The sequence below is a fragment of the Leucoraja erinacea genome, chromosome 12, assembly GCF_028641065.1.
Source record: "Leucoraja erinacea ecotype New England chromosome 12, Leri_hhj_1, whole genome shotgun sequence".
Lineage (NCBI taxonomy): Eukaryota > Metazoa > Chordata > Chondrichthyes > Rajiformes > Rajidae > Leucoraja > Leucoraja erinaceus.
Window position 1 is genome coordinate 35,880,756 of NC_073388.1, and position 24,048 is coordinate 35,904,803.

Sequence of the window (24,048 nt, forward strand, 5' to 3'; positions counted from 1 at the left end):
TAAATTCACACAACTATAGTTGAAAGGTTTTCCCTCCTGTCTCTGGTTCCAGTAATCAGGCACATGCAATGGCCACTGCTTTTAACAATCATGCCCAAAACCTCCGATCAAAAGAGGATATTCCATGAAATAGAGCTGAGATATTCTGATCAGTACTTGAATTATCTGCAAGGTATCAAGTGAGTTTTAGAATTGTGAAGTTTTATTTTATGCAAGTTTTTTTATGAATTATGTTTTCAATGGAATAAAGTGCCCATTCTTGTCTATCCCTCAAAGTATAGCCAATATCCCAACTCAAAGATAGATTTTTCATGATTCAAACTAATGCTCTCAGCGATTTTTTTTATCTCATCTCCAAGCCAGAAAGTTCATTTTTGTGGCCCGAGGACACAATCCAGGCTGATACTAGAGAGTTGCAAGGTCCGTTGAGGTCAGTCTTTAAATGTTAAACTGAGGCTTAGTTCACTTCAATGCACTTAATATATCCCAGACCATCATTCTGAAGAAGTGCACCTGACCTCTTCTTGCAGCAGTGGTCAATTTCTCAATGAATATCAACAAAAAGGTCAAAGATCATAATCACATTGCTGATCAAGGCACCGTCCTGTGCAGTGACTGGCTACCATGATTCATCATCGCTACAGGGAGTACAACGATTGTCTTCCAGTCATGAAAGGGTCGTTAGAAATACAAGCATATCAATAGGTTCCTTTAACTCTGCAAAGTTGTACAGGAAAACCAAGACACCATTGTAGCTCCTTAACTGCTGCCCATTGGTTTCATCCAATAACATGTTCAGCTAAAATAAGGAAGAAAGACGTAAGATCTGGGTGCAGCTGCTAAACTGACCTTCCATACTAAATAAAAAGTGCAGGGCCAGGAGCAGAATTTTGGAGGCAATAATATCCTCTTGTGGTTGTATGGTCTACCAACTTGCAAAGGGTCAGGAGACATCGAGGCAGCAGCACAGTAACAGGCCTTGCTGACCATCAACCGCCCATTTTTGCACGAACTCTACACTCACCCATTTTATTTTCCCCACAGTCTGATTAAATCCACTTTCCAGACTCGACTTCTCACCACATATTAGGGGCAATTTACAATGGCCAATTAACATGCCAACCCCTATGCTTTGGAATGTGTTAGACAACTGGATCACCAAGAGAAATCCACATAGCCAAGGGGAGAATATAAAATTTCACACGGATAGCTCACGTTGAGGATCAAACCCAGATTTGCTGAATTAATGAGGCATCTAGTGCTTGAGCTCCGACGGATCCACCAGTGGACATGAAATCATGACTCACCAGTCAAAATGTTGGAACAAGAAAGAAATACCACTGGTGCTGTTAAAAGCAAGGAAACCAGAACAGTAAGTTTAGAATGGCCAAAATTGCCAGAGTATCTGCTCCAAGAAATGAGTACATCTGCAATTCCCGCTATGTTGCAAAACAGTATTGCACAAATTTATCATCTGATCTTAATTTTGATTCATCATGCGAAATGCAGTCCATCAGCGAGTTCTACACATCTAGATTGTGTCTTGGTCTATAGCTTTAGACCATGGCTACAGTAAGCTCTAACTGGTTATAGCTTTTATACTTTGTTGCAACATTTAGACAGAGGTTATTTTGCATTATATAAAATGACTGTCTCTATGTCCTGAAATAACAAAGTAGATTAAATAACCTTTTTAAAAACCTGGGTGGATTTCTAATCTGCACCAAAATCAGGAACGCTTAGCGTTCTTGCATTGACTTCTCAGACTAACAGCTCAAATTCATTTGTGCCCATTAATCTCTTACATCCTCTGAAGTTAATTTGCACTTCTATCAAAATAAGGGCCTTAACAGGAGACTGTAAGGGCAGATGTATTCCACATAAAAAAAATATTCTGATGAATTTGCAAGTTGGAATAGCTTGCTCATAAATGGTCATCTTGCTTCTCCCACGGTCTGTTTTGAGAACCCATCATGAAGAATACAAAATTCTCCCTTGTATTCTAAAACCAAAACTTTCTGGGTTAGAGTAGGAATGAATAGCTTGAATAGAATGAATAACTTAAAATAGCTGGGTCCTCTCAGTGCATTGCTCGCAAAACCAGCCTCAATATAGCACCTCCTTCACACTAATCTGATGCTCCTTCTCAAACTCGTTGCCAGTTCTGGATAGTAAAGCACCTTGCCTAATCACATCAATTAAAATGTAAGCCAAATCTTTAAATAGGTCTTGGGTACATGGAAGAAAAGGCTGCTTTTCCTACCAGAGGGAAGTGTAGAGTTGATTGCCACTCTAGGTGACAACAGGATTGCTATTTTTCATAATACATAGTCACAGAGTGATATTATTGTGTGGAAACAGGCCCCATGGCCCACCTTACCCACACCGTCCAACATATCCCAGCTACACTAATCCCACCTACCCGCGTTTGGTCCACATCCCTCAAACTTGCCCTATCCATGTATCTGTCTAACTGTTTCTAAAATGTTGGGATAGTCGCAGCATCAAGTACCTCCTCTGTCCAATTCATATTAATGATTTGGACGTCTCTAAACTGGCAGTGAAACAAAACTTGGAGGCAAAACAATGGTAAGGAGGATAGTTCAAGTTCACATTTATTGTCACATGCACCAATTAAGGTACAGTGATATTTGACCACAAGGAGATATGGAAACATCTTGGTGGTGGAATGGACAGATAAGTGGCAGATGAAATTTGAAATATTCTCATTCTTTCCACCAAAGAGGCATTATAAACTGGTGGTGGACAGACAAGAGAGATCTCAGAGTAGCTCCTTGAAAGTGGCATGACAAGGTGACAAAGTGGTTTAAAAAAAGCACACAGAATTCCAAGCTATACAAATAGTGGCAAATGAGAACAAGAAATCATGCTGTAACTATTAAGTAAGATATCAGGGCACAATGAATTTTAACCATTACCCTACTTAACGTACATAACATTTTTCCACCACAACTATGCAAAGTGTAATGAATAATATTGGAGCATGTTAAGGCCCACTAATGCAACTTTTCAGCGACTGTCTTCGACCTTCAAGCTTGAGAGCACGCGCCTAAAAACCTCAACCACATGTTGACCATGCTGCAAGTTTGAGTCGAGCGGAAACTCTTCTAAACTCGCAGTTTAGGTCCCCGCAGTGGGACAGGCCCTTCACTCAAAAAAAAATGTATAATCTAATTTGTTAATCCCTCCTATCATCTTCATTACATTGAAACCTTCCAAGGAAACATTCATAACTGCTCGAGGGTATTATTTTTCCCATGAATTTGAGAGAAATATGAAAGATAAACAAAGATGTAGGTCTGTAATCTGTTACTGGGGGGAACCTTTTCTATGGACATACATGTGTTATCCAGAGATTCAGGGTACAGACCATCAAGAAAGATGAATCTGAAGCAACATCTTCATCCAATATTAACTACATAAAATACCAATTGTACTAATTACATTAAAACAAATCCATTGTTGGAATCAATTAGAGGCTCCTCTAATGCTCCATTGATGGCAAGACTTCAACTTCCCACGATACGTTTGATTCTTCAAGGAGGTCAACACATAAATAACATCAGATGTCAGTCACCATCTAGACTGTAATAATATTTGTGGCCTTCTGTATCTAAACCAGGCTTTCAAATTATCCTGTGTAGGAAACATAGAAACCATAGAAAATAGGTGCATGAGTAGGCCATTCAGCCCTTCGAGCCTACACCGCCATTCAATATGATCATGGCTGATCATCCAACTCAGTATCTTGTACCTGCCTTCTCTCCTTACCCCCTGATCCCTTTAGCCACAAGGGCCACATCTAACTCCCTCTTAAATATAGCCAAAGAACTGCAGATGCTGGTTTAAATCGAAGGTAGACAACAAAATGCTGGAGTAACTCAGTGGGACAGGCAGCATCTCTGTAGAGAAGGAATGGGTGACGTTTCGGGTCGAGACCCTTCTTCACCCTTCCCATTATTTGAAACCATTTCTCAAATTGCCGGGAGGGAACATGTCAAATTCAGACATTGATCATCAGGAACTTTCTACCCTAAATCAATGGAGTGTGGAAACAACCAGAGTGAAAATCTAACATTCACTTCAAATCTGCCAATCCTTAGCCAGCAGACTGGGGTTACAGGCAGGAGGGAGAAATTTATTTTTGCTGAGTCTACATGCACACAAGGCAGTATTTGCCTTGTTACAGTTTCAGGGACAATACTGTGCACAAACACACTTCCCTAGAAAGCACTAGTAACCACATCTCATTCATTGAAAGTCATTTTATGATACCCGGTGTAGTGAAAGACACAAAACGAGTAAAAGATCTTGGTTTGCATTGGAGAGCGGTGAGATTTTATGTGAAGTTCTTAAAACAATTAAAACAACCTCATCTGACCATTTCCTATCTATCCAATCCAGCACTGAGAAAGTCCTTCATTCCATCTGGAAGTCTGTTAATCATCGCTGTTTCAAAGGAACTCTTGTAACTACCAATCTTCATTAGACCTGACGCTACCGCCACAGCTGTGTGTAACAAAACAGGGAAGAATGACAATCGCTGGTCGGGAGGGGGTGGAGGGGGTTCCAGATGTAGCTAAAATAATGGGGATTCCAACCTCCTCTCCCACACAGCATATTTCCAGCTAACATTCAATCACTCCACAACAATTTGAAGAGCTCAGAGCAAGGCTGTTGTTTGAAAGGTCGACCATGGACTGCAGTGTTCTATGTTTCACTGAAAGATGGCTCACCCCTGATACACCTGACCCCGCTCCACAGCCTGAGGACCTGGCCATTTATCATCCGACCGTGCAGAATCCTCAGGCAAGAGGAAGGGAGGCAGCGTCCGCTTTTCTCATCAATGCTTTGTGGTGCACGGATGTGGTGGCCTTGGCTTAATTATGCTCTCCTAACCTGGAATACCCGTTTATAAAAATGCCTTCTCGTTTTTCTACTGGGAGTCTACATACCTCCCCAGGTCAAAGTCGCACTGGACAAATTATACTCAATTGTCAACTGGCTCAAGACCGTAAACCCTAATGCCTTGTTCATCATCGGCGGTGTCTTCAATAAAGCTAATTTATTGAAAACAGTCCGTAAAATATCATCAACACGTCTCTTTCACCACGTGGTCTCTTAACATTTGAGACCACTGCTACGCCACCATCAAGTGTCCTTATTGCTCTATCACTCAACCTCAGTTTAGCCAGTCTCATCATCTGCTGGTGCTATTCCTGCCGCCACACAGACAGAGATTGAAGCGCTAGGTATCAATGATAAGAGGAGCACAACTCAATCGTCACCAGTGTCATCAAGTAGTGGGTTGACTACTGGGGTCTATCCTAACCAGAAACCTTAGATGAACAGAGAGAGATTCACTCCTTGCTAAAGTCCAGATCAGAGATCTTCTGGAAAAATGATCCTGCATTGTACACAAAGACCAATTATGATCGCCATAAGGATGTCAGGGGTGTGAAAGGGATTGCTATAACAAGTTGGAACTTCGATTCAATCAAGCAGCTTCCAGGACACAGAGGAAGGGCGTGAATACCATCATCAAGTCAAGTCAAGTCATCAAGTCAAGTCAAGTCAAGTTTATTCGTCACATACACATACGAGATGTGCAGTGAAATGAAAAGTAGCAATGCTCGCGGACTTTGCGTAAAAAAAAAAACAAACAAACAACCAAACAAACTACAATCAGAATGGAACAGAATCACATATTCATGGGCTATTAGATAAAATCGGGGACATGTACTGGCCACGACACATCATAACCAGATGAGTTCAATGCCTTTTACACCTTTTGCCTTGAGCAGACAACCAACGTTCCACGTGGATGCATCTGCTTATCCCCCACTGGCTCTGTTCCATCTCAGTGTCAGTATCAGATCTGCTATCACAAGAGTAAACTTTTGGAAAGCCGACAGTCCAGATGGAGTCCCTGAACTTAATCTGAAATTGTGCACCAATCAACAGGCCACAGTCTTCACCAACATCTTTATCGTCTCATTTTAACAGTCTACTATTCAAGGATACCACCATTGTTCCAGTTCCAAAGAAAAAAAGTGACCTGATCCAATAACTACCACTCCAACAGCTCTAACATCGATCATAAATAAGTGTTTTGAAAGACGGATAATGGGCCATATTTACATCAGTCTTACAGACAATCTAAACCCCTTGTAAGCTGCGTACACAAAATATGTCCAAGGATGTCGCCATTGCTTTTGCATTCCATTCAGCTCTGGATCACTTTGACAATTCAATTATCTATATTAGAATGTAGTTTATTGTCCATAGTTCAGATTTCATCACAGTGAGCATAGGGGTGATCCTGTCCTCATCAGTGGTGCTAACGAGGTGGTCAGTAGCTTCAAGTTCCTCAGCATCCATATCACCAGCAATCTAAACTAGTCCTTTCACACTGATGTGATGATCAATGAAGCGCATTAGTCTATTTACATTCTAAGGCATCTCAGAATATTTAACTTGTCCAAAGGATTCTCTTGAACTTCTACAGATGTGCTATAGAAAGTTTTCTGATGAGATGCCATTCAGCCTGATACAGCAACAGAGTGTTTAAGAGGGACTGCCTGAACCTGCAGAGAACAGTGAACAGTGAACACACGGGCCCAGTCTATCACAGGCTTAACATTTCCTTCCATCTAGTCCATCTGCATAGTGTGTTGCATCAGGAAGGCTGGAAGTATCGACAGGGATGACTGCCACTCCGGCCTTTCCCTTTGCTTTCCTCTACTTACTGACAGAACATACAGGAGCTTGAAAGCTTGGATGTCCAGCCTTAAGAATTGCTTCTTTCCCTCTGCAAACTACAAACTCATCTTTTTCCTTCCTGGAGTTGCTGTCACATACTCTTTCTCTTAACTCTACATTATTTGATTATTCCATTGTTTTTCTTTAAAAAAAATTTGCACTACATCAAATTGCAATGCAATCCTGCAATGTTTTGCTGTTTTGCACTTGTCTTGTTTATTGTTGTATTTATTATTACAGTATGTTTACTATTTAATCTGTGAGCTACATGTGAACAAGGAATTTCATTATAGCCTTGTTAATATAGTTAATTTAAATCAGTGACGTCAGCAGCTAAGAACTGGTAATATGGCTGATTTTTTTCTTCCTTCACAATGGGGAAGGCACTTCACCTGTCTGTTTTCCCATTTACCTTCTACGGAATAAGATGGACACTTAAACTACAATCTCGCTTTTGCACAGCTTTGGGATAAAAATAGCTCTACTTTTGCTCTCCATGGCATAGGAACAGCTACCCCACTCTCTGCAAATCTCCCTTGCTACCCAAGGCAGGAACAGTTGTCAGCATTACACTGTTAGAAAAATGTTTAAATCTTCTGGGACTGAAAATATTGTTTTTTGTTCTCACCCTATTGCAATAAAGTTGAAAAAAACTCTTTTTTTTTCTTTTAAGCTATTTATTTCTTTGATTGCCATGGTCTCAAAATGCTAAAATGTCACCTTTTTTTGTCTGCGGCACATGTTTTCTGAATTCAAAGAAGGAACTCATCCACCAGCAACAAAACATATCCTGTAACTCAATTGAATCCTGCAATTTTAAACTTGTAATTAAATTTATGAATTTAAATTGCACATGAGCAAGCACATGAAACAGATTGCAAAAAATACAATGTTTTAGTTGTCTTTCTAAAATGTAAGGGAAAACTAAATCAATGACTTTAGCCTGAAATCCACAAAACAGAAAATGGTGCTACTATTCAGAATTGCAAAGAGGAGAAAGAGAATTAACGTCTCAGATCAATGACCTTTCATCTCTATCCGAGCCAGATTATAGGAGGCAGATCGATTGATTGAATGGTTTCAGAACAAACACCTTGCTCCCAATAGGAGCAAGACCAAGGAGATGATTGTTGACTTCAGAAGAGGAAAGGCCAGGACCAACAAATCTGTCTTGCATTGACAGGTCAACAAGTTCCTGGGCGTGCCTATCTCTGAAGATCGGTCCTGGGCCCAGCACATTAAAAAAGCCCATCAATGCCTTTACTTTCTAAGTAGATTGAGGAGACTCAGTATGTTGACAAATACACATTTGAACTACAGGTGTAGGGTAGAGAGCACATTGACTGGTCACATCATGTTCTGGGTCAGGAACTCAAATGCCCACGAATGAAGGAGATGACAAAAAAATGAACGCTGCTCAGTCCGTCACAGGTACTGAGCTCCCCACCATGGAAGGGATCAAAATGAGGCTCTGCCTCAAAAGGCAGCCAGCAACATCAAAGACCAACACCACCCTGGCCATACTCTCATTTCACTCCTGGCATCGAGAAGACGGTATCGGAGTCTGAGAACTGTAACCTCCAGCTTCTTCCCAACTACCTTGCGAACACTAAATAAAAACACCAACTAAACTATGAACTGTCTTGGCTGCACCAGGGACTTTGGGATTTTGATTTGCCAATTCTTTTGTTGTTAATTTATTGAACCTTTTTCTTGTTTATTATGTTATATGAGTAATATGTTTGCAGACTTGTTATGCAGCTGAAAGTAAGAATATCATTGTTCTGTTTTCGATACATATGACTTTGGTGAATTTGTACCTCGGGAGAAGATGCAAGAATTGCCGAGCATATTTTCTGTTTTTATTTCAGATTTCAAGCCACCATAGTTTTTTGCTTTCCCTTCCTTGAGCCTCAAGGGCCTGTCCCACTTACGCAACCTTTACAGTTGACTGCCGGCACCCGTCATAGGTCGCCAAAATTTTCAACAAGTTGAAAATTCAGCGGCGACCAGAAAGACGCTACAACTCGTTGGAGACCTCTCACGAACATACAGGCGACCCCTGGCGACATGTAGCGGGAGACCACTCATGAACATAGGAGACCTCTTACCACCATACAGCCTGCATGGTCGTGAGAGGTCTCCTATGGTCGTGAGAGGTCTCCAAAGAGCCATAGCATCTTTCTGGTCGCCGGGTGCCGGCAATTGCCTGTAAAGGTCACGTAAAGGGGCTGTCCCACTGCAGCAACCTAATTGGCGAGTTTAGAAGAGTTTAGGAGAGTTTGAAAAAAATTCATGTTGAAGACCTCCTTCAACTATGTAGAAGACTTCCTTCGACATCCTTCGACTGCGTTGAAGGCTAGCATCGACTAGCTTCGGGAAAATTGGACACCGAATAGTGGAGAGTGAAGACGACCTCCTTCGATCTCCTTCGACCATGTTGAAGACTATCTATGACTACCTTCGACTACCCTCAATTACCTTCAACTACCCTTGATTACCTACGAATAACATGCTGACCTATTACGACCTACTTCGACTAAACCTACAAGTTAAAAAAGTATAGATTTTTTCCATGGCGACCTTTTTTTACTCGCGGGCATTTCCAACATGTTGAAAAACCTAGAGTCGTTACTCCATCTTAATTGTCAAGAGTGTTTTAAGTTCCTTCAACCACAATGGCCTGAGTCCTAAAAAAAATAAAAGTAGAAGAAAGATGCAGGTCTGCAAAACCAGATTTAGCAGGATGTTTAATGTTTAAGATGCAAGCTTCATATCTCGGGCGCTCTGACCACAATGAAATAATCTCTTGAGGTGGGTTTCATATTTGTCCCAGCACTGAATTCCAATCTATTACTGGAATTGTGAATCCAGAATGGTTTAGCATGTAATAATTTAGTTTTAAATCTCATTATCAGCCGAGAACATTTTTAACTGGTCATTTGAAAAATTGAGATGAAGCATAGAGAAAATTGAAAATGAAGTGCAAAAGATTTATTTACCTCTCCTCCTCTATTTGGCAGACCAATTTCCCTCCGGGGATGAATAACGTTTTATCGTATCGTATCTATCTAACAATGTATTCGCAATCTACAAGTCTCCCAAAGTAATATCAGGTGAAAGTTCAACCCCACAGAGGCACTTAATAATAACAAATGGAATCCTAGACCAAAGGCTTTCTAAAAGAAGCGTTTTTCCCTTGAAATGAGAAACTCCACATTACTTTTCTGTTTCTTCTATAATTCTACTCAAATGTACACTCACTGCAGAAAATGCAAAAGCAGATCTTTGACCGAAGTTGTAATCAACACATCAGTCATAGCTGTGACTCAGTGTTTGCCTTTATGTCAAAAGATTGTGGTTTAAACCCCACCTAGACCACTCAAGCTCAACATCCCAGTTCCATACTTAGGGATTGCTGTATTGTTAAAGGCCCACCATTCAGATGAGACTTTAAACTTTATCCCTCCATTCCCTATCAATCCAAAGGTTTTTAAAATCCTACACACTCCCCATCACCTCCGCCCCCCCCCACCCCCCAGTGGCACATCCCAGCACTCACCACCCTCTGTATGAAATAGCTTATCCTACACATCTCCTTTAAACATTGCTCCTCTCACCTTAAAGCTGTGCCCTCCAATATTTGATTTTTTTTTCCATCCTGGGAAAAAGATTATTTCTGTCTACACTATCAATGGCTCTCAAAATGTTATATACTTCCAGCAGGTCTCCTCCAGAGAAAACATCCATCTGTCCAACTGTTCTCCCTGTAGCTAACACCCTCTAATCCAGGCATCAGTCTGGTAAACCTCCTCCGCACCCTTTCGATAGCTTTCACATCCTTCCTGTAATGAGACGACCAAAACTGTGCACAATACCCTAAATGCGGCCAAAGCAAAGGTCTATAAAGATGAATCATGACTTCATCTGTCCTGTCTTCCTATTTCTACCCTCAATAGCATGAGGCACTGGGAGTAATCCAGAGATTGCTACCCTCAGGAACTTACTTTTTGATCTTCTGCCTCACTCCCTATATTTGTAGGATCTCATCCTTTTTCCTACCTATGTCATTTGTGCCAACATGCACAATGACTTTTGGCTGCTTCCCCTCCCCCATGAGAATGTTCTGCAACCCCACAGATGTCTTGGACCCTGGCACCAGGTAGGCAAGGGACACCACCCTTGGGTCCTGTTTGCTGCCACAGAATTTCCTGTCTGTGCCTCTAACTAACGAGTCGCTTATCATTATCGCTCTGTCTGGTTTCTCCCTTTCCTGCTGTGCCTCAGACACTATAGGCTAGACCACTGCTGCTGATGCTGCTCTCCCCTGACCAGTCCTACATCACAACAGTGTCCAAAGGAGCATTCAGGTTGTCATGGGGAATGGCCACAGGGGATTCCTGCACTTTCTGTCTACTACCTTTCCTGGTGGTCACCCATCTACCTCCTGCCTGTACCTTAGATGTGACCACCTCACTGTAACCCTTATCTATTACACTCTCACACCCTTGGATAGTGCTGAGGTCATCCAGTTGCAGCTGCACTTCCTTAACATGGGGGGTCACGAAGGAGCTGCAGCTGAACACAATTGCTGCAGGTGTAGTCCTCAAGGGGGCACTGGAAATGCCCTTAAGTTCAAACACCCTGCAGGAGGAACATTCCACTATCCCACTTGCCATCTCTACGACACCAAAGCCAAGGAGGAATTATCCAGAACAGACCGTACTTCTGCAATTACCCTTTTCTCAGATCTCTCGTGGAAGCCTCTTCAGCCAAAGCCTCAGTGCTACACTTTCCCTCAACACAGCACTTAAGCCCCTTGAGCTAAAGGCTCAGCGATGCTTTCCCTCAACACAGACTTCTCCTCAACACAGTCTCTCTCCCAACACGGTCACTCTGCTCCGCTACACCTTCCCTGCCTTTTATTGGCTGCTGTGCCTCTTCCTCAGTCAAGCAAATGCCTGCTTTTCAAATTTCTCACTTTTACTTGAAGCAATGCTTCTTTTCAATCAAAACACAGCAATATTCGAAAAGGACATGCACACTGAGAGATTTTCATGCAATGGCTACGACTGTGACCATTAAAGTTATTAAAGCCATGGCAAAAATAACATCACAGACCTACTGTTTCTTCATAGCCCACAAAACCTAACGCCTACAGTACAGGAAAAGGCTCTTCAACCCACTATGTCTGTTCCGACTATGATGCCAAATTAAACTAATTTTTAACTAAATTAATCTGCCTGCACATAATCCGTATCCCTCCATTCATCAGTCTGACTAAAAGCCCCTTTAACATTGCCATCATACCTGCTTCCACCACCTCCCCTGGTAGTGTATTCCAGGCACCTGCTACTCTCCGTGTAAAGAAACTTGCCTCATAAATCTTGTTTAAACTTTTCCCATCTCACCTTAAACCTATGCCCTCTGGCATGACATTTCTATCCTGGAGAAAAATATAACTCTCTATTCAATTATATTTCATTTCTTAATTGCATTATTGAAGCAATTTGCTCTGACGATAACATTACTGGCCCACGTATCCTTGGTTAATGTGAAATGGTGGTAAGATTAAAATTAACATTAGTTCTTGACCCATGACCTGAAGGACTGAGCAGCAATATGTAGTAATTATACAGCCCTCAGATGTTGACAGTATTAAGGCACTCACGGTCAAATATATAGCCAAGAAAGAATTGCCATTCTAGTTCTTAACCAGTGAATTAACCACATCTCGCATGTTTATTGTTCAGTAATTTCAGATGAAAACTGGTTTAAAAATGCATCGCTGCTTTCTTATTATTTTAATCACCAGAAAACTGATGAGGCACGATTGGCCACAGAACATAGAATAAGTGAAAATCATTTCACCCTAGGCCTCGACATTTATCATGAAGATAAGCCCAAAGAATGAAGGAACAAGCCTCTGATTAGTCCTGATCTTTGCCGAGCCTGTTACTCGTAATTGCTAGAAGTTCTGCAATTGCCTCATGACTCCCGGTTAAAGAAGGAAAAATAAAATTTGGTGAATACTCCCATCCATTAATCTGCTGTGAATGTAAATGCTGGTTTAAACAACTGGAGAAGCACAGGGAGAAAAAGGAATAGAAGTAATGCTGATGAATTAGAGTGTTATGTGGAGCATATACTGTATACTGGCACGGACCTGTATAACCCACGTGAATCTGTGCTGCAATTTCTACATAAATCTATGTAATTATACTTAACTTCAGTGAAGCCACTGACATTTTGGGGACAGGGGTTGGGAAAAGATGACGTGAGATTAAGGAGGAAATAACCAGTTGGAAAGAACTTAAAGTAATGAAATGCAGTAAAAATAGCAATTATGACAAATGCATGTAAAATGGTGCTTGCAAAGTAAAATGCCCCAAGGCATTCAGAAGAGCATTATCAAGCATAATTTGATGTTAAGCCATGTAACTTTGGGCTTGGTTAAAGAGGGATGATTTAATTCTAGACCTCACTATCTCCATCGCAGGTAACAGACTACTGACCGACATCTACTACAAACCCACTGACTCCCATGGATATCTGGACTACACTTCTTCTCACCCTGCTTCCTGTAAGGACTCTATCCCCTACTCTAAATTCCTCCATCTACGCCGCATTTGCACCCAGGATGAGGTGTTTCAAACCAGGGCATCAGAGATGTCCTCATTCTTTAGGGAACAGGGGTTCCCCTCTTCGACTATAGATGAGGCTCTCACCAGGGTCTCCTCTATATCCCGTAGTTCTGCGCTCACTCCCCATCCCCTCATCCATAACAAGGACAGAGTCCCCCTTGTCCTCACCTTCCACCCCATCACATACAACAGATAATCCTCTGACATTTTTGCCACCTCCAATGGGACTGGCCACATCTTCCCATCTCCTCCCCTTTCGGTTTTCTGAAGAGACCGCTCCCTCCGTAACTCCTTGGTCAATTCATCCCTTCCCACCCAAACCAACCCATTCCCCTGGTACTTTCCCTTGAAACCGCAGGAAATGCTACACTTGTCGCTTTACCTCCCCCCTCGACTCCATCTAAGAACCCAAGCAGTCTTTCCAATTGAGGCAGAGGTTCACCTGCACCTCCTCCAACCTCATCTATAGCATCCGCTGCTCTAGGTGTCAACTGCTCTACATCGGTGAGACCAAGCGCAGGCTTGGCCATCGCTTCGCCCAACACCTCCGCTCAGTTCGCATTAACTAACTTGATCTCCCGGTGGCTCAGTAATTCAACTCCCCCTCCAATTCCGAAACCGACCTTTCTGTCCTGGGCCTCCTCCATGGCCAGAGTGAGTCCCACCCTAAATTGGAGGAGCAGCACCTCATATTTTGCTTGGGTAGTTTACACCCCTTCCCAGCTCTCCCGCAGCCTACTGTCTCCGCCTCTTCCTTTCTTCTTCCTGCCCCCCCACATCAGTCTGAAGAAGGGTCTCGATTGAAACGTCACCTATTCCTTCGCTCCATAGATGCTGCCTCACCCGCTGAGTTTCTCCAGCATTTTTGACTACTGATTTTTGTGGCATCTGCAGTTCTTTCTTAAACATTCAATTCTGAAAAGTGAGGCAGTGTAGTGGGAGAGATGAGAGGCGAAAGCAACCTGAAACATGGTTGCCAATGGGGAAAGGGTGTGCAGGAGACCAGGTGTTGAAGGATTCGTTTTTTGTTTTAGAGATACAGCACGGAAACAGGTCCTTTGATCCACCGAGTCCACGCTGACCATCATCACCGGTTCACACTGGTTTTATGTTATCCTACTTTCATGTCCACTCCCTAACACACTCAGGGCAATTTACAGAGGCCACTTAACCTACAAACATGCACAGCTTTGCGATATGGAAGGAAGATGGAGCACACCCAGAAGAAACCCATGAGGTCACAGGGAGAACAGGTGAACTTCACACAGACAGCACCCGAGGTCAGGATTGAACCTGGGTCTCCGGCTTTGTGAGGCAGCAGCTCTACCAGTTGTGCTACCATGCAGCCCTAAAGAAAAGATTGTGGGGACGGAAGTGGTGAGACAGACAGTGAGATGTTGACGATTTCACACCTGCAGTTATTTACTAAAGTTTGAATCAGATAGCATGCCAGCCCCATGCAACTGATCTTCTATGGCAGTGTTCTGCTGCCAACAAGTTCTGCAGCCCTTATTAGTGAACAGCATTAGATTGTAGGCCCCACAGCAATGCTCATGTTTGGTGCAGTGTTTGGTGGACAGTGGAGTGTTTAGGACAGATTTCGTGATTCCACTTCAGGAGCTACTCCATTTACATGCATTCTGCAGCAGACATGAGAGTTGCTGTAGGGTCTACCATAGAAATTGCATGCCAAGGTACTAGAGAAATCCACTGTCAACAGGGATTGCAGCATACTATCTGTCGTGTGAGAAGAGTTCAACGTGAAAAACATCAATAAGCTTTGGATTCCCCTTTCCCCTGAACCTTAGTCTGAAGAAGGGTCTCGATCCAAAACGTCATCTATTCCTTTTCTCCACAGATGCTGCCTAACCTGCTGAGTTACTCCAGCCTTTTGTGTCTGTCTTCAGTTTAAACCAGCATCTGCCGTTCCTCCTGACATGGATAAGTTTTAACATCAACTCAAATTCCTTTCATCTTTGTCATCAGTTACTTGGAATCACTGGTATTTTACATCTGTAATAACCACATCGAAACACTCACTTTAAGCTCAGTTTGAGAGTGAAAAATCAATAATTCAATTATACTGCAGGATGTCCCTCATGGTCTATCTGAACATTTCACACGCTTACTATTAAGTTTAACCAATATATCAACAGCACTGGACTTGCATTTCCCATCCCCCACTCGCACTCTCACCTCCTCAACCAATTTTGTTTAAATATAAATCACATCTTTCAACTCTAGCCATGCTAACATGGCCCTTCTCTCTGCTGGTCAGGTGCCTTTGATATGGACACCAAAGATCCACCCTCTTTAGAAGCTTGTGTTACCCTCAAACCAGACAAGAGAAAGGATCAAGGAAATCTGTTTATGAACATCTCGATAGCAAAGGAGAGGGATTAATTTCATTGCACTAATTAATTTTAGCACAATTTACAATGTAATTTATATAACTTAAACTCTAAACAGTTCTTTAAAACGGTGCTGTTTTTAGCTTTCAACATTCCCCTAGTCATTGATTCTAGAACCACCCTCGACCATTGTTTCTCACGCAAGCAGCAATCTAAGGATGGTCAAAGTTTTCACACTTTCAAAGGGAACTCATTTGTATTAATTTTCAATGGGAATACCTTGGTTTTAGAATTTTTAACAGCTACTCTTACCTGGCCATTGACCTGAAACTACTCCAGGTCAGCTTCATCGCTAGATTACTGACAGCAGAGAAGAGCTCAGTGGGAGTCAAATATTCTCAGAATACTTTAAAGCTTGCAGTCCACTGATCCACACCCCTGATGTTAAAAGCCTTGGGATTCATTACATTTTTCTACTGAGTCAAGCTGGGAACAAAATGATTTGGGAAAGGAAAAAAAAAGAATAATCCAAGAAAAAGGTAGTTGAATGGGGAAGCCAAAGAAAGTCGACAAAATGGGGAAATGCCAAATGCAACCGGCTGCAAGCCCAGCAGATCAAGGAACTGCTGGAGAAACTGTGTCTAAAAATGCAACTCAGGTGTGTGCCGGCCAAAAAGAATAAAGAATGAACTCGCCTGTTAACAATGTTACACCTAGACTGGTGAAACGTCGTCAAGGCTGAATTTCAGGTTTGACAGCATGACTAATAGGAAAATGGGGTAGGGTAAAGTGTGCTGCTTTAGATAAATTGCAATAGTGCACAACAATAATCCAAGCGCACACAAACACTTTAGGCACAAACATAACACCAAGTGCCTCTTATGAAGGAAAATCTGTGTATTTCAGGAATTAAATTGCACGTACATATTGGAAATGCTAAGCAGGCCAGGCAGAATTTAAGTAGGAGAAAGTATCAACTTTTCAGGTCAGGGTCCCATTGTCAAAATTGATTAATAATATTGCCCTCCGGTCAATGAACAGAGTGAATCCACACACTGGTTGGGTGACGTACACTTAAACTCAGAAGCTCAAAAAGGGCACTGTTTTCACCTGCTCAAAAACACCTCTTGTGTTTTTTTAAATTACACCCTACCTCCGCCTTCTCCTTCAGACTCCATGCTACCAGATAGCATTCAATGGCTACATTCTTGGACTGCCTGCCCTCTGATTACTGGCGCCACACAATAAAAATGCAACTGGGCTCTGTCCGCACTGAATTCACTGTCACGATTTTGCTGGGATGGCAAGATCACCGGCCCGTGAGAGGCAGATCCTTGTGATGACACGATGAGCGTTGCTGTTCTCCTTTGGAACAACTTCATTATTTCTGAGGCAGAACAGAGAGGATAGTCCTGAATTGACTGAACTGTTTACATAGATCTAATATAATAGAATGTTGACTGTTCCAACACCCTGGATGGTAGGATGTTTTTATTAACCAACTGCTATTTCACAATTCACTCAGACTTTACAATGCAAGAAAACTAAACTGCACACACATAAAGAAAATAGATGCATTGGTTGAAATCCGTCTGCACATTATAGGGCTGGTTATAAAGCTATGGATACTGCCACAACTGTAACTGTAGAGTCATTCTGTTTAAATAATGCCTTTCAGTGTTCCAGGGGGATGTTTGGAATTTCAACCACTTTGGCTTTTATTTGCATATTAAATATATAATTATACAGCTGATAATTATAGCCTGCAGATTTACAGAGAATTTTTCGTGGAAAACTGTATCTGCTCTGGCTACACCTTTCATTATTTTAAACCCCTCTAACATACCCTGGTAACTACCAAAGTGAGCAGCCCCAGCTTCTCCAATCGAACCCACAAGCTATTTGCATAAATTTCTCCGCATCAAGAGAACCTGGAACAGGACAACACACTAAAAGGCCCCTTCACCCACAATGTCTGTGCTGAACATGATGCCATCTTAAATTAATCCCTTCTGCCTGCACATAATTCATGTTCTTCCATTCCCAGTATATCAATCATTGATTCAATGTGCCCAGCGGCTTCCACCACCAGTTCTGGCAATGTTTTCCAGGCATTTACCTGTGAAAATATATGTTATAAACAAAAACCCCACACATCTCCCCTAAACTTTCCCCCTCTCAACTTAAAGTTATGCCCTTCAGTATTTAACATTTCTACCCTGGGAAAAAAGATTATTACCGTCTACCCTATTTATGCCGCTCAAAATCGCTCCTCAGCTTCCAACACTCCAGAGAAAAGAATCCAAGTTTTCTTACAGATAATAACCTCCTTACAGCAAATACCCTGGGGTCAAGGAAAGAGCGTTCACGTCGCGGCCCTGTTTCCACCAATCTTTCCACCACTACGCACAAGAAGCGACAAGACAGACACCAGCTCTGGCTGAACAACTTCTAACCTTGTGTGTGGACTCCATGAGAAGAAGAAGAAGCAAATACCCTCCAATCCATACAGCATTCTTGTAAACCTCTTCTGCACCCTCTCCAACGCCTCCACATCTTTCCTGTAATGGAGTAACCAGAACCGCTCGCTCTACTCCAATTGCAGCCTGACCAAAGTTTTATAAAGTTTCTCCAATGGCAGGCAGTGACTAGTGGGGTACCGCAAGGCTCAGTGCTGGGACCCCAGCTATTTACAATATATATTAATGATCTGGATGAGGGAATTGAAGGCAATATCTCCAAGTTTGCGGATGACACTAAGCTGGGGGGCAGTGTTAGCTGTGAGGAGGATGCTAGGAGACTGCAAGGTGACTTGGATAGGCTGGGTGAGTGGGCAAATGTTTGGCAGATGCAGTATAATGTGGATAAATGTGAGGTTATCCATTTTGGTGGCAAAAACGGGAAAGCAGACTATTATCTAAATGGTGGCCGATTGGGAAGGGGGGAGATGCAGCGAGACCTGGGTGTCATGGTACACCAGTCATTGAAGGTAGGCATGCAGGTGCAGCAGGCAGTAAAGAAAGCGAATGGTATGTTAGCTTTCATTGCAAAAGGATTTGAGTATAGGAGCAGGGAGGTTCTACTGCAGTTGTACAGGGTCTTGGTGAGACCACACCTGGAGTATTGCGTACAGTTTTGGTCTCCAAATCTGAGGAAGGACATTATTGCCATAGAGGGAGTGCAGAGACGGTTCACCAGACTCATTCCTGGGATGTCAGGACTGTCTTATGAAGAAAGACTGGATAGACTTGGTTTATACTCTCTAGAATTTAGAAGATTGAGAGGGGATCTTATAGAAACTTACAAAATTCTTAAGGGGTTGGACAGGCTAGATGCAGGAAGATTGTTCCCGATGTTAGGGAAGTCCAGGACAAGGGGTCACAGCTTAAGGATAAGGGGGAAATCCTTTAAAACTGAGATGAGAAGACTTTTTTCACACAGAGAGTGGTGAATCTCTGGAACTCTCTGCCACAGAGGGTAGTTGAGGCCAGTTCATTGGCTATATTTAAGAGGGAGTTAGATGTGGCCCTTGTGGCTAAGGGGATCGGGGGGGTATGGAGAGAAGGCAGGTACGGGATACTGAGTTGGATGATCAGCCATGATCATATTAAATGGCGGTGCAGGCTCGAAGGGCCGAATGGCCTACTCCTGCACCTAATTTCTATGTTTCTATGTAAAGTTGCAACATGACTTCCTGACTCAAAATTGACATTATTGCTATTGAGGGAGTGCAGCGTAGGTTCACCAAGCTAATTCCCGGGATGGCGGGGCTGACATATGATGAAAGAATGGGTCAATTGGACGTATTCACTAGAATTTAGAAAGATGAGAGGGGATCTTATAGAAACATATAAAATTCTTAAAGGACTGGACAGGCTATTTGCAGGAAAAATGTTCCCGATGTTGACGGAGTCCAGAACTAGAGGTCACAGTTTAAGAATAAGGGGTAGGTCATTTAGGACTGAGATGAGGAAAAACTTCTTCACCCAGAGAGTTGTGAATGTGGAATGTTCTGCCACAGAAGGCAGAGGCCAATCATTTGGACATTTTCAAGAGAGTGTTAGATTTAGTTCTTAGGGCTAAAGGAATCAAGGGATATGGGGAAATAGCAGGAACGGGGGTACTGATTTTAGATGATCAGACATGACCATATTGAATGATGGTGCTGGCTCGAAGGGCCGAATGTCCGACTCCAACACCTATTTTTCTATGTTTCTATGTTTCTAATGTCATAACCGATAAAGGCAAGCATACCATGAGCCTTCTTTACCGCTCTCTCTACTTGTGTTGCTGGAGTGCTAAAGACTTCATACATTTTCTAAAGTGTAGAACTCAGAAGTAAACACAATATTTCACCGATGGTTGAGCTAGTAATTATAAGGGTTTTAGTAGTTTTATAAAGCTAATAGTAGTGTTAAAGGTCTGAAGAAGGATTCCAACCCGAAGCATCACTCATCCTTTTTCTCCAGACATCCTGCCTGACCCGCTGAGTTACTCCAGCACTTTGCGTCTATCTTCGGTATAAACCAGCATTTACAGTTCTTTCCCACACATTTATAAAGGTTCATCATGATTTATATAGCTCAGGAACCCACATGTTTTTTATTCACTTTCACAACCTGACCTGTTAGGTTCTATGAATTAAGCATACATCCCCTGATCTCTTGATTCATATACTATGTTTACGACTTAGCCCTCCAGTCGATATTGCCTTTGTTCTTTCTTCCTAACAATATACAACTCTTTACACTCCACAACTTTAAATTTCATCTGCCCATTCCAACAGCCTGTCCAACCTACTTGAGGTCCATTGATATCCTACTTCCAGGTCACTACATCCTGACGTTTTATGTCAAGTTCTGCTGATTTGATTCTTCACATTAATTTCTGATGTTTCAATTCAAACATCCCAGTTTTGTTTTGACTGATGAAGCTAGACAAGTATGTCAAACATTGAAGAATGCTATACCACACATGGCAGCAGCCAACATGCTAAAGGATCAGAGATGTTTACAGAACATCAGAGCGTTTTTTTGATTGCGGTCATATCAGACCGTTTACCTGCATTCCATTGTACATGCAAATAATGATCATTTCGAAAATCAGGTGACATTTGTGGGTGAAATCCTGATAAATTGGTCCTGAATAAGGAACCTAAAATGTTCAATTAAACGTTATTGGATTTTACTAGATTGACAAAGGTTATCCAATCATTGCTTTTGACATTGTGACAAGAGGAGCTTAATCATAATTAAAGGCAAAAAGGAGCCTTTACATTTGTTTATGTTTCAAATCCATCTTATAAAGGGCAAAAAGACGCAGTCATTAATAATAATCACTATGGTTTACCAACCACAATTTATGATTTTGCAAAAAAAAAAAACAATTTAAAGTAGAAGACATGTAACAATATTACTGAAAATGAACTTTCTCAACTTTTGGCAATTAAATAAGGAAATCCATCACAGTCCCTGGGAATTCAATTATGGTTACCTTCCAATTATGGAGGCTCTGACTCATTTGCTCTAATTAAGCAGCTACTTGCTCTTTTCTCTTTTGTTCAAGGACAAGTGTAGTCCTGCACAACTCTGCTTCCTCACACAAAAGAACCAATGCAAGACTTATGATACCAGATGGTCCAGTTTAAAATTAAAAAACATCTCCAATCAGAATCAACTTCCCCAAAACTGTGCACAGATTTGTATCACATTACAATAATTAGGGGGGTGGGAGATTGCAACCTTCACGTGGTCCCCCCTGTTTCAACAAATGCAATCAACCTGGCATGCACAATAATTAGGAAATACTAAATAGAGTATCGTCATTCTAATCAAGTCACAATAAATATTCAAAATGTCGGTTCAACATCTTAGCTGCCTTCCTCCAACCTGGTTTACTATGAATGCCTACACTTCCAAACTCTTTAACAGGACAATAAATAATACAGTTACTCCATAGGAATGCAGTGGATCCCGCGGCTTGTAGCCACCAAGCCCGGCCCCTGGTGTTCCCCGAGGACCGGAGAACCGGAGTGGAGGACGGAGGGGCCCGGCAGACAGAAGAGATGGGGCTGCAAAGAGAGTGAACCGGGGTCTTACATACCGCACCCTCAACGTCGGCTGCGGGAAGTGCCCCCAGGGCACAAAGGCTGAAGGTGACCTGGGGGAGGAGAAATATGACAGTTCACTGGACAGTCTGGAAAGGAGTGACGACTGGAGGCCCTGCAGCAGCCTGAAGACCGAGCACAATATGGAATGGACTTTAAACCTGGCGAATCTTGCATGCTCTCTCAGTGGACTATTTCTATGCTCGTTGTACTATAGGGGATTGTGCTTACATATGGCGATGATTTACTGAACTGTATGCAAAAAAAATGTCACTGTTCATTTGTAAATTGGGCAGAGGGCGTGGGGTTGCCCTGTTGGTGAGGAATGAAATTCAGTCCCTTGCAAGAGGTGACATTGAAACAGGAGATGTGGAGTCAGTATGGATAGAACTAAGGAATTGTAAGGGTAAAAATACCCTAATGAGACTAATCTACAGGCCCCCAAACAGTAGCCTGGACATAGGGCGCAAGTAGAATCAGGAGTCAAAATTGGCATGTTATAAAAGTAATGCTGTGGTTGTTATGGGAGATTTCAACATGCAGGTAGACTGGGAAAATCAGGTTGGTACTGGACCCCAAGAAAGGGACTGTAGAGTGCCTTTGTGATGGATTATTTGAACAGCCTGTATTGGAGCCTACCAGGGAGAAGGCAATTCTGGATTTAGTGTTATGTAATGAACCGGATTTGTTAAAGGCCCTTGAGGTTAATGAGCCATTAGGATGCAGTGACCATAACATGGTCAGGTTTAATCTACAATTGGAGAGGGAGAAGGGTAGATCGGAGGTGTCAGTGTTGCAGTTGAATAAAGGGGACTGTACGGCCATGAGGGAGGAGCTGGCCAAAGTTCACTGGAAAGATACAATAGCAGGGATGACAGTGGAACAAAAATGGCAGGTGTTTCTAGGAATAATACAGAAGGTGCAGGATCAGTTCATTCCTAGGAGGAAGAAAGATTCCAAGGGGAGAAAAGGACATCCATGACTGACAAGGGACGTCAGGGACAGTATAAAAATTAAAGCGAAGAATTGCAATGTAGCAAAGATGAGTGGCAAGCAAGAGGATTGGTAATGTTTAAAGAACAACAGAAGATAACCAAAAAGACAATACGGGGAGAAAAGATGAGGTACGAAGGTAAGCTAGCCAAGAATATAAAGCAGGATAGTAAAAGCTTCTTTAGGTATGTGAAGAGGAAAAAATTAGTTAAGACCAAAGTTAGACCCTTGAAGACTGAAAAAGATGAATTTATTATGGGGAACAAGGAAATGGCAGATGAGTTGAACAGGTACTTTGGATCTGTCTTCACTAAGGAGGATACAAACAATCTTCCCGATATAGTAGTGGCCAGAGGATCTGGGGTGACAGAGGAACTGATAATAAAGAACCATTGAACAAGTTTCACAGATATCGAGAATTCTCTTAATAATATTGCCAAATATATTCATGTTCAGAGTCGGCCTTTCATTTTAGGCATTAAGATTTATGTAGTACTGACAGATGCAACATTTAATTAGTGACTATTAATAGTCATTAGTAACTCCTATATACATATTCACCTATTCAACTCACTGTGCCAAAGACCAGGGTTCAATTCTGGCCTCAGGTGCTGCCTGCATGAAATTTACATGTTCTCCCTGTGACCCTGTGCGTTTGCCCTGGTCAACTCCCGCAACCTTAAGATGTGTGGATTGTTAGGTTTATTGGCCGTTGTGTGGGTGAATCTGCAGGGAATTGATGAGAAGGTGGCGAGAATACATAATGGGATTTATGTAGAATTAGTTTAACGTGTAGTTGATGGCCAGCACAGACTCGGTGGGCCGAAGGGCCTGTTTCCGTTCTGTTTCCCTCCATGACGTCTGATGGCAGCAATGTTTTTTATTTGTTGTGAGCTAATAGAGCCTGCGTAAAAATACCACTTACAGAAAGATACACAAAAATGCTGGAGAAACTCAGCGGGTGCAACGCAAGGACTAAAAGTTCCTTCGCTCCATAGATGCTGCTGCACCCGCTGAGTTTCTCCAGCATTTTTGTGTACCTTCGATTTTCCAGCATCTGCAGTTCCTTCTTAAACACTTACAGAAAGATTTCCAGTTGACAAACTGTTAAAGTACAAAAAACACATCTCAGCAGTGCAAGATTATTACGTTTTTCAAAAATAAGCTGCTG

At 42.2% G+C, this 24,048-nt stretch overlaps 1 protein-coding gene across 7 annotated transcripts in view; it reads right to left on the reverse strand.

The window, feature by feature from the left end:
* elf1 (E74-like ETS transcription factor 1) overlaps nucleotides 1-24,048 on the reverse strand; it is a 264,463-nt gene that overhangs the window by 79,557 nt on the left and 160,858 nt on the right. Inside the window, exon 1 of one of the 7 annotated variants that reach the window (XM_055643910.1) lies at nucleotides 16,091-16,431. The exons of the other annotated variants lie outside the window; for them this stretch is intronic. The gene's annotated coding sequence lies outside the window, so the exon portion shown is untranslated. Of the gene's footprint in view, nucleotides 1-16,090; nucleotides 16,432-24,048 lie in introns of those variants that run through there. 7 annotated transcript variants of the gene reach the window in all.